A 12,112-nucleotide genomic window follows, 5' to 3' on the forward strand; every position below is an offset into this window, starting at 1 on the left:
CCTGAGCCTGAATTCCTGGGACAAAAGAAATGTGCAATGTCATTTCCACAGACCCAGCACTCCCAGCTTCTGCGTGTGCCAAGGTACTCCCCAAGTGGGGGTGCCTGCTTCCTTCCCTGGAGCCTCACACTCAATGGGGCCAATTCTCTTTGTCTTTCCTGGACCCATAGGCAAGAGTAGAATCTCAGTAGGTTAAATTTCCTTTTTTTCTTATTGCCAGTGGGGTTGCCATCTTTACCTGCCTTTAAAAAGTCCGTGTCTCCTTTCTTGGGAACTCTTGTTCATATTCCTTGAAAGAATTCCCCACGCAAAGACACTTCGCCGGGAGAATTCCAATTTTATTGCAAAAAGCTGTGTGCTTATGTAGAACTAAGGGGAAGATGGTAGGGCTCGATAAATGGCAGGCCACCCGTTTATTGGCAAGTTCTTCCAGATATCAGATCCAGAGCCCAGGAATTAGTTCTTATTGGGGCTAAGTTTCCCCGCCAGCAAGATTTGAAATTGGTGCTGGCGGGAGAGTTCACACGGAAAAGAGGAAAGTAGGAAAAAGAGGTCCTTAGGCACCATGTTGGGGTTTTTTCTCTGGGGTACGGCTGCCGTTTATACTTTTCCCAACATTCCTAGTCATGTTTACATTCCATTGTTGTTTTTTTTTCTTATTGACTTCTAGATGTTCTTTACATATTAAGGAAAGCATGGGCTGCAGTTGTGGCTTGGTGGTAGAGCACTCGCCTAGCATGTGTGAGGCCCTGGGTTTGATCCCTAGCACTGGGGAAAAAGACAAAACTATGTTAAGAAAGCATGACCTGCTAATAATGTCTTCCTTCTAGAACCTTCCAGAGTTATTCTATGCACATAGCATCAAATACACTATAAGAAGCACTTTGAGTTGGGGTTTGCAGGAGTTCTTTCCAACTCATCAGTTGGGGTATCTGGGTGGATCCCTGTGGCCAGAATCCTGGGGCTGGTGTTGAGGACAGGGCTGGGACGGGAGCTGCTGACCTCCCAGGCCTCTTGCCATCAACTCTTGGGCTCTCAAGCATCACCCGGGCCCGCTCGCAGCCGGAGGAGGTCCACTTGATGTCCAGGGCTCCGTGTGCTCTCTGTGCCTTGTTCTCTCCGCCTAAGCATGCAGTGGGCCTCGCCCTCTTCCTCCTGCCCAAGGGCAGGCATTTGTGTGAGGTCCTGTGCGGTGAGGAACCGAGTCCTTGGCCACAGCCCAAGTCACACCCCAGGCCTTACTGGGTGGAGGGTCCCCTGCGCTGCTCGCTCCCCAGGGCCAAGCCTACACAGAGCCCAGGCTGCCAGTCCCGCCCGGGGGGAAGGCTTCCCGACTCCTGTCTTGGGGTCCTCTGACTGCCCTGTCCTTTCCCGAACAGGAGCCGGGCTGCCCTGCTCCCTGTCCTGCAGAATCTCCTGGTGTGACTCACGAAGGGCCACCGTAATGTTAGGCACCCACAAAGGGCAGTTGAGAGGGTCGCGAGTCCGCTCCCGTGAAGGGCTGCACGGAGCCGCACACAGGGCTGGTGCCCTGAGCTGCTGCTTCTCCCCCGGGCCCGGGTTCTCTTGGCTTAGCCTCAGTTTCCTCCCCGGCCTAGGGACGCCACCAGGGGACACCGTGGGTGAAAGGCGGATGGGAAGCTTGATGACAGAAGGGTGAGGCTAAGGACCCTAAAGCTACGGCCCAAACAATGTCCCTACAAGGTGGGACGGCCACTCGGAACTGTGACTTCAAATTGTTGTAGGTTTAAATTTTGCCATTGGGCGGGGGCTGGGGCTCAGCGGTAGAGCACTCACCTAGTACGTGCCAGGCCCTGGGTTCCATCTTCAGCACCACATACAAATATATAAACAAAATAAAGGTATATATATATATATATATATATATATATATATATATATATATAATATATTTTTGCAATAATAAAAGGTAAAGTATTAAATGGGTTGACTTTTTTAAATTTTTTATTTTATTTTTTGGTACCAGGGATTGAACCCAGAGGCATTTAACCACTGAGACTTTTAAAATATTTTATTTAGAGACAGGGTCTCTAAATAAAACATTTAAAATATTTAAGGCCTCACTAAGTTGCTGGGGCTGGCTTTGAACTCGCAATCCTCCTGCTTCAGCCTCCTGAGCTGCTGGGATTATAGGCGTGTGCCATTGGCCCAGTGACTTTTCTTTTTTTCTTTTTTGGTACTGGGGATTGGACATAGGAGTGCTTTGCCAGCCCCAGGGTCTCACCAAGTTTCTCAGGGTCTCAGTAAATTATTGAGGGTGAACTTGAATTGTGATCCTCCTGCCTCAGCCTCCCAAGTTTTCTACTAAATATCTATTACTTTTATAAACAGAAAAACATATTAAAGATATAAAATTAACCGAGGTGGCTGAACTGGCTGACTTCTTAGCCTTCAACTCCACCTTGGGAGTCTGTCTTCCCTGAGGGGTTCCAGGCAGGGCTCAAAACCTCCTGGGTGGGGAGGGGGCCCCCTGTCCAGGGAAGGGCATGCTGGGCTCTTTCCCCCACACCCCAGGGCACTCTTGCATCGCCTCCCCTTGAAATTATTACCAAGGGTGACAAGACAGTTCCCTCCTGGCTCCTGTCAGACAGTTGAGTCTGGTGGCCCTTTTAGCTCAGCGGATAATGAGGAGACTGCTTAAGAGTCCCCCTTGTTGGTAACACAGAAAGGCCTGGCTGGCCCTTGCGACTCACGTGACCCTGGTAATGAACCTCTCAGAACTTCATTTTCTCACTAGTAACACGAGGGATACGATAATTCTTACCCCAGGGCTGGTGCAAGGATTATACAGGGGCTTATAAGATCATAGTAGGTGCTCAATTAATGGGAACTTAAGAAACAAAGGAATTTCATAAGAGAGAAATAAGTCCACTGGATGTTGAAAATGTGTGAAAAGAGAAGGATAAAGAACAAGCCTCAGCCAGGTTCAAAACCAGCCTCAGCAACAGCAAGATGCCATCAGTGAGACCCTGGCTCTAAATAAAATACAAAAAAGGGCTGGGGGAGGTGGCTCGGTGCACAGTTTCTTCCATGTTCCTCTGTACGTACAAATGGTATTTTGTTTTGAAGTTCAACTGTAATCCTGCTGTCACTACATATTTACATCCTGCTTTTATTCTCTCCGCATTGTAACATATTTCCTCATGTGATCATAAACTGTTTGTAAACATACTCTTAATGCTTGTGTAATACTCCGTGGTGTTGGTGCTGTTAACCAGTGCCCTTTTGTTGACACCCTCGCTCTAATTTTCTTCCTCATAAAGAACTCCACACGAACACGCATCTTCTAGACAACTTCCTCAGGGCAGATTTCCAAAAATGGAATTGCTGGTCCAAGGCGGCAAACACATTTCTAAAGCTTTTGGGTCGTGGGCACCTTTCCAAAGCCCTTGACCTCTGCCCTTGACCACCATAAGCCGGGCGCTGCGTCAACAAAGAATGTTGTCAAATACAATCTCAGATAATGCAGAGAAGAGAGATACAGACCCCGCATGTGGGGAGATCCCAAGATAGGAGCAGCCAACCGTGGGGCGCCACCCTCCCCTCCCCCACCCGGCACTGGAGGGTGGGATCCAGGGAGGCACAGAGGGGGGGGCAGACAGAAGGACGCCCCGGGACCATCCTGCACCCAGGTGACCTGAACCCCGAGTCCAGGACCAGACAGTTCTAGCTAAACCAGGGGGTGAACCTGTCCTTGAGGTCCCCCAGGCCCCAGGGCCGCCCTGGGAGGCTCCTGGGGCGTGCGCGTCCTGGAGCTGCGGGCACCTCACCGCGCAAGCACGAGACCACGGACCCGGGGCCCGGAGCCGGGGCGGGGCCGCGGGGCCGGGGCGGGGCCTGGCGGTGACGTCACGGCCCCGCCCCCGGCCGGCTCCCTGCGCCCCGCGCGCGCCCGGCCGCCGACTCCTCACCTGGAGCGACAGGTGTGCGCATCTCGGAGCCGACCTCCCGGGCCAGGTGAGCGCCGGCCGGAGCTGGGAGTAGGGCTGGGGGCCGCGCCGGGGTCGCGACCTCCCGGGCGGAGGGAGGGGACGCCTTGTCGGGGAGGCTGGTCGCGGGGAGCAGGAGCTGAGCGCGGGTCCCCGGAGGTGCCTGTTGCTCCCAGAGCCCTTCTTTGTCTCCGGGTCGAGGCTTCGTTGTCCTGGGGACGCAGACTTGGGAGGGATCTGAGGCAGAAAGGAAGTTGAGGAGGAAGTGGCAAGTTTTCAGAGACTTCACCACAAATATTTGTTATTTTAGAATTTTACTTATTTATTTTTTGGGGTACCAGGGTTAGAACCCAGGGGCGCTTAACTGAGCCACATCTGCAGCCCTTTATTATATTTTATTTTGAGACAGGATCTCGCTGAGTTGCTTAGAGCCTAGCTAAATTGCTGAGGCTGGCCTTGAATTCAGGATCCTCCTGCCTCAGCCTCCTAAACTGCTGGGATCACAGCCATGCGCCACCGAGCCAGGCCACAAATGTATTATTATTAAAAATTTTTTTACATGATATTTTCTTCATTGTAAAAGAAGCGTGAGCAGATTGACTATTTGGTAAAATGGAGAAGAATAGGAAATCTTCTGTGGTATTAAGTCAAGTCAGGCATGATGGCTCAGGCCTGTGATCGCAGCTACTCAGGAGGCTAAGGCAAGTTAGAGGCCAGCCTCAGCAATTCAGTGAGACCCTGTCTCAATGATAATAATAATGATGATGATGATGAAAAGAGTTGGGGATGTAGCTCAGTGGTACAGCCCTTGGATTCAATCCAAGTACTGTGAAAAGAAAGGAGGGGAGGCAGGAAGAAAGAAAGAGAATAAAGAAAAGGAAGACACATGCAGAACCACTGCCTTTACTTGGGTCTGTTCCTTCTAGTCATTTTTATTTATGATCACTTAAATATAATTGTATCATACCCTATTCACAGTTTTTATGTCTTGCTTTTCCTCTCACCATTTTCTCATGGTGTTCTTGATCATTTGAGTCTATGTAATCATTCTTTTTAATGGCTGCATAATTTTCCACTTGATGGATTGGCCATGGTTGGGTACATTTCGGAACCCTCAGAGGAAGGAACTGAGGGGAGACAGGGAAGTGATGTACAAAGAGCCCAGGCTCTGGGTGGGACAGGCCCTTTGCTGCCTCTCAAGCATGTTCCCCACCCCCACTGGGAAATGGATACCTAAAGCCTCTCCCAGGGTGATGTGAGGACTAAATAAGCTAATTTATGCAGGAAAACAGACCCTGTAGTCTGTGGACCAGCTGAAGCCGCTGGGGGCCAGAGTAGGAGAAGAGCTGGGGAGAGGGGAAGGAGGGCTTGGGAGAAACGGTGAAGTCAGCCGGTCTGGGGCAGGTCAACCTGAGCCATCATTTCTTAACTCCCTGGCCATCTTCAGAGGGGGCCTGGGCACTTGTCTGCTCAATCGCTGGGGTACCTGTGGCCACACCTCGATTCAGATGGGAAATCCACTCTGTGAGAGGCAAACACAGCACCCCTGAGGCAGCGCCAGGTGACCTCCCGCATCCCAGATGGGTTCAACCTCTTGGAATGTGCTTCTGGGGAAGAGAAGTCGGGGGTGGGGGTGGAGGCAATCAACCCATTATACACACAAGGAGGCTCAGAAGACATGATTTGTTCACGCTCCACCCGGGGAGCAGTGATGGAGGAGGTTTGGACCTCATGGCTGCCAACTCCCCCAGGGGTCTCTGTGTCAGAGGGCCAGATGCAGGAGTGTGGGGGATGGGGACGGGAGTCAAATCTGAGTCATCACTGCATGTGGACCAGCTAAGGCTTGCTTAGAAAGAGCAGAAGTCTGTTGTCTGGGCCTCGGTTTCCTCCTCTGTGAAATGGGAATCATGCCCCATCTACCTGTTTACTAGGCCTGTCCATCAGTGGGTAGCCGGGCCTTCTCTGCCTTGGAGGGAGATCATGCGGCCCCAGCCTCCTGACCCCCTCATTTCTTAACTCCCTGGCCATCTTCAGAGGGGGCCTGGGCACTTGTCTGCTCAATTGCTGGGGTACCTGTGGCCACACCTCGATTCAGATGGGAAATCCACGTTTCCCGGAATCCACAGTCCCCAGCCCCTGTTCGGGGTTCCCAATGAGGTTTTGCTGTGATGGGCACCCACTGGTGGACTTACCAAATGGGTGACAGGGGGCCCTGAGCCCTGGAGGGGAGAGTGCCCAAGTGGCAGGATGACCTTGTACTGAGAGTCCACAAGGCCACCCCAGCCGTCCCTTCCACTTCTCCTGCCGCACAGTAATGGGCAGGTCAGGCTCCCTAGCACCCGGGACCTGGGCGGCTCTCCTTCCTGAAGCACAACCGGGGCAGTCACCCCTGGGCTTACAGAGACTTGGTGGTGGCTCACTCCACAGTCACACTTGAGTCACTTGGAGAGACAATTAGCCTCAGGACTCAGCCTCAAGTCCCGCCTTGGGCCTGGGAAACAGCCCTTTCGGAAGCTCTACCACTGGCCTGGCCAGGAACCAAATGCCCGATGATGACCAGAGCCTCGCCCCCAGCACCCATCCATGAGCTTCAGAGCAGTGTTGGGCTTTTTATAATTTCCTTTTTCTTTCTTCCTGGTACTGGGGACTGAACCCAGGGGCACTCCACCACTAAGCAGCATCCCCAGACCTTTTTATTTATTTATTTTTTATTTTGAGAGAGGGTCTCGCTGAATTGCCCAGTCTGGCCTCAAACTTGTGATCCTCCGGCCTCAGACTCCCAGTTGCTTACGCTATAGACGTGAGCCGCTGTGCTGAGTGGCATGTAAGTCCTGCTGCGTCAGTGTGTACATTATGATATACATTGGAATGGAATGGTTAGAGCGGGGCTGGGCGGCACAGGCCTGTAATCCCAGCTATTTCTTTTCTTTCTTTTTTTTTTTTAATTAAAAAAATTGTTTTAGTTGTAGATGGGCACAATATCTTTATTTTATTTTTATTTATTTTTAAGTGGTGCTAAGGATCGAACCCAGTGGCCCACGCATGCGAGGCAAGTGCTCTACCACTGAGCCACAACCCCAGCCCTTAATCCCAGCTCTTTCGTAGGCTGAGGCAGGAGGATTGCAAGTGTGAGGCCAGCCTGGGAAACTCGGTGAGATCCTGAGTCACAATAAAAAGGTCCGGGATGTAGCTTAGTGATCCATCCTGGGTTCTACCCCCAGTACCCCCACAAAAGAATATTTAGAAGGCTAAGATTAAAAACAAAATAAGAATATAAATTCCATTTTTTTCCTTCCCGCCCTCCGCTGGTCACCTAGCGAGCTTGCTGGGGCACAGGCATCGACTTGAAGACAGCTGCCTTCAGTGGTCAGCAGGGTCCCTCCCCTGGATGCTTCCAGAGTGGGAGGTGGATTCCTGGTATCTTAAAAGACAAAAGGAGGCCCTGTCCCTGGTGATCTCCAGTCTGAGGGACTGTGTGGACTCCACGGTCAGGGCCCAGCCTGGGGGCGTCCATCCAGTGAAGTCCGCTCTCGCCCCTCCCCTCCTCCTGCCGAGCTCGGAGCTGCTCTTGGCAGAGCCAGTGGACAAATGCCATAGTCAGCTGCCTGGGACCGGAGACCCCACCCACCTCCTCCTTCCCCTTTACTCTTCTCCCCAGAGGGAGGGGAGTCCTGGTTCCCCTTTGATGGTTTCCCCATAAGGTGCCCCGCCCACCCCCAAATGGCCGAGGTTCCTACCTACTTGCTGGGCTGGGCTGTTCCTCCCCGACCTCCCACCAGCCTTTAAGACTTTAAGACCCCCCCCCCCTTCCTCTCTGCCGGGCCCAGGAGGTTGTGTGTTGGGATTTCTCTGTGGACAGGTCTGGGAGGTGGCATTTTGTGGGGCAGGGGACTCGGGGACTGGTCTCACAGCTGTACAGTGTAGCTTTTCACATAAAGAAAACAGGGCCCATGTGGAGCCCACAATCCCAGGCCTGGGATGTCGAGGCAGGAGGATCCCTTGAGCCCGGGAGCTGGAGGCCAGTCTGGGCGACAGAGAGACCCCAGGGCTGGGGGCTTAGCTCAGTGGTCGGGCGTGAGGCCCTGGGTGCCATCCCCAGTACCACTCAGGAGGAGATGGTGGGGGAGCAGCAGCGGGGCTGGGCAGGGTGGAGGGCGCGATCTCTCTGTGGTGCTCCCCAGTCTTTGATCTTGCCCAAGGCCAGCCCCTGTAGTTGGGGGGGGGGGTAACGCAGGCGCTGGGGCCAACCTCTCAGGCTCTGTGGCATCAGGAAATGTTTGTGGACAGACTTGTGACGTGGCAAGGACCTGATGAGTCGCACCAACTCTGCCGGGCCCAGGAGGTGGTGTGTGGGCATCTGGATCATTAGTGGCTCTCCACGGAGTCCCGTGGCCCAGCTAATGAGTGGTGGTGTCTTGGGAAGAGGAATCCTCGGCTTCCCAGAGGGTGGAAGGAGCGAGTTCTGGAGACCGGTGGCAGTGGCACCAACAAGGGACTTGGTGCTGAGTGGAGGGTCAGCTGAGCTCAGAGGGACAGGGAGCCCAGAGGTAGAGGGGGGAAGAGGCAGGGCCCAGCTCGGAGCAGGGCAAGGGGGCCTTTGGGGACACTGGGGATTGTTAAGTGCTCCCTGTGCCTGGGGGACTTGTGGCAGGGGGGCTTGATCCTCTGTAAATGGCTTCCCTGAAGGAGACAGCAGCATAGGGAAGGCTGAGAGGGGGTCTGCCCACCTCCACCAGGTGGAGAGGGAGGACGGAAAGCCCAGAGGAAGGGTGGGCAGGGTCGGGAGGAGCCACAGGACAGGGCCCGTCCCTCAGGGAAGGCTTTTTGGCACAGTCTGTGCAGAGATGGAAAGTGCCCAGCCTCAGGCCTCCCAGGGTTTACGGGGCAGCCACTGGAGGGCTGCTTTCTGTTGGAGCAGATGTTCAAGGATGTTAAAAATAAATGGGTGTTTGCAGGCAATTCTAAGTGGCATAAGGAAAATAAAGCAGGCATGACTAGCAGAGGGGAAGAGAGTGGTCAAAGAAGGCTTCAGGGAGAGGTGGCTTTCTGTTTTCTCCTTTGTGGTGCTGGGGATTGAACCCAGGGCCTTGGGCATGCAAGGCAGGCACTCTACCAACTGAGCTGTGTCCCCAGCCCCGGGGGTGGCTTTTTGGGTTGTAACCTGAGCTAAGAGCAGGAGGCCTTTCAAGGATCTGGGCAGAGATCTTTGGGCCCAGGGAACCGCAGGAGCAAAGCCCTGAGGGCCACGAAGTGAAGCATCAGGCAGGTAGGGGCCAGTTTGGAGCAGGCCCTGAGAAAGAATGTGCATTTCCTACCTGGTGTATTTTCAGTAGCCGAGGACACAATCTCGCTGGTTCTCAGGTAGCTACAGGAACCAGATGGAAGACACAAGGTAAGATGCGGCCGCTCAGGAAATAGCTGGGAGTGGAGCTGACAGGCCCTGCTCATAGTCGTTTAGTTTAGCTTTTTTTTGTACTAGGGATTGAACCCAGGGGTCCTCACCACTGAGCTGTACCCAGCACTTTTTCTGTCGGGGGGATACCGGGGATTAAACTCAGAGGCACTCAACCACTGAGCCACGTCCCCAGCCCTATTTTGTGTATAATTTAGAGACAGGGTCTCACTGAGTTTCTTAGGGCCTTGCTGTTGCTGAGGCTGGCTTTGAACCCGCCATCCTCCTGTCTCAGCCTCCTGAGCCACTGGGATTACAGGCATGGGCCACTGTATCCGGCCCCAGACCTTTTTTAAACTTTGACACAGGGTCTCACTAATTGCCCAAAATGGCCCTCAATTCACATCCTCCTGCCTTGGCTTCCAAGGAGTCACTGGGATCACAGGTGTGCCCCACTGCGCCCGACTACACTGCTCACCTTGGAAGATGGGGGCGGCAAGGGGAGCCTTTCCCCACTGAGCCAAGATTGCTGTAACCCCAGAGTCTTTCTCAACACAGGGCCCAGGGTGTGGCGTGTAGGGGATGTTCCCCATCCAGCCCAGCCTCTGCTTTACAGAGGGGGACACTTTGCCCAGAATTCACAGAGGACCTGTGAATTCCCCAAGGTTCCACTGATGTCCAATGACTGGCCTGGGACTCAAACCTGGGCCTCTGTGACCCCGCCCTCCTGGAGCTGGAGGAGGTGGGAGGAACCATTGCCCAAGGATGATGCGACCAGGCATGGCCATGTGGTGAGGTCACCTAGGAGAAGCATCTAAAGGAGAGGCTTGTGAGGGCACTTCCCCTGCAGGATTCTGGGGTGGCGGACCTCATAGAAGGTCTGGGCACCGAGAGCCAAGGTCTCACTGGTGAGAAGTAAATGCTCCAAGGCAGTGTCTTCAGCCAGCAGGCCTGAGCGGGGGCCTCCTGGAGCCCAGGGGCCGCTGATCCTCAGAGGTCTTGGGAGAGACATGAGCAGAACCTGAGAGGCCCGGAGAACCCCCCTGCAGCCCCACCCCCAAAGCCAAGACCAAGATGGAGAAGGGGAAGGGGGGCCGCAGCCTGCGGCGCTGAGTCCGGGTCAGGTGGGCGCCCGGTCAGGTGGGCTGGTTCTGCCGCTGCTCGAGGAAGTGCAGCAGCCCCTGCCCCCTCACGGACTCCTGGGGCCAGGCTGCTTTTGTGCATTATTACCTGTATGATCCCAATTTTAAAATGAGGTTCGGAGGGTTTAAGGAATTTAGCTGGTGTCACATGGTTAAAAAGTGGCAGCATCAGCTGGCTCGCTGGACCACCCCTCTCCTAGAGGGTCCGGGCAGGAGCCTGATGGAAGGCACCAGGGACATCCTCCGCTACCCTGGGTGAAGTGGCTCTGGCAGGCCGAGGCCTCCTCCCAGGGTGGATATCAGCACTGCATGAGTCAACGCAGGTGATGACAATGATGACGTCGATGACATCGGCTCTCAGAGGGGTAGCCCAGCCGGGGGCTGGCTCTTCACGTGTGGTCAGAGGGAGGGAGGCTGCCTCTTCACAGTCCATTCATTTGCTGTTTGTTAAATGCCTCCTAGGTGCCAGACACTATTCCAGATATTGGCGACACAGTGGTGCCCAAAATAGCATTAAGTCCCTGCCTTCATGCGACTTAGTTTTCTGAGTGGGGGATGCAGACAGAAAATAAGAAAAGATAAAAAAAAAAGTACCATATAGAGTATGCCAGATAGTAATGAGTTCCCCGGGGAAACGTGGGGCACACCAGGAGAGCTGGGCGGCCAGAGAGCGGGCCTCCCTGTGAAGGTGACTGAGTCAGGCCCCGCCAGCCCCTGGAAGGGCCAGGGCTAAGGCCCTTTGGCTGGGGCCTGCCCGGCTACTTCTATGAGGCAGCATGGCAGGAGCAAGGAGCCTTTTAGAAGCTGAGTGAGGAGAGCTGGGAGACTTGAGGACCAATTTTGGAGGGCCGTTTTCAGGAGCATCCTTCACATTTTTAGTAAGACTCAGGCTCCTCTGCAAGGTCCTAAAACCTTTCTCCCTGTCCCAGGGTTTCGTCTGTTAACTCATCTGCCTGTGCTGTCCTTGAGGCCTCCAGCCCAGTGCTCTGCAGTGCCCTGGGTTCTGAGGGGTCTGAAATTAGGAATCGGGTACAAACATCAGCTAGGAAGGGCTGCTCAGAGGGAGAACTGCAGTCTGTGCAGAGCCCTGGGAAGCCAGCACAGCCCTGGTGGCCTGGGATTCCACAGTTTCCATTCATCCCCTGGGTGGTGGGGAGGGTGGCTTGGGAGCTTGAGCGGCCCTGCCCTGGGGCTTTAAAATTGGGAGTCGCTGAGGGCTGTCTTGGAGAGGAAGTTTGGCTGGAAGGAGGTAAGGCTCCTTAGCTGATTTGCATCCCGTCTGTTTCCCCTTAGAGCTTAGCTGCAGAGCTCTGTAGAAGGACTCACGCTTGGACTCATGGGGGAGTAGGAAGAAATGGGACTTGGACCCAAAATGCAGCTCGTTGGGCACAGGGTGTGGCGATCCTCCCTCCTTCCAAAGGAGAGAGTGGGTGGGGCCCAAGGGAGAGAGACTGGGAGGGCCCAGGAGCTCTGGGCTTCTTATAGGCCCCTGGGGACCAGAGGCTCTTCAGACCTGTTGGCCTGGGAATTGATCCATCTCCCTCAGGGCTGGTGGGAGTGGTGGGTGGGTGGGAGGCAGGCCCACAAGTCCTGGAATGGGGAAGGGAAGCTGGGACTGTGGGTTGCTG

This window comes from Urocitellus parryii, chromosome 5 (assembly GCF_045843805.1).
Source record: "Urocitellus parryii isolate mUroPar1 chromosome 5, mUroPar1.hap1, whole genome shotgun sequence".
Taxonomy (NCBI): domain Eukaryota; kingdom Metazoa; phylum Chordata; class Mammalia; order Rodentia; family Sciuridae; genus Urocitellus; species Urocitellus parryii.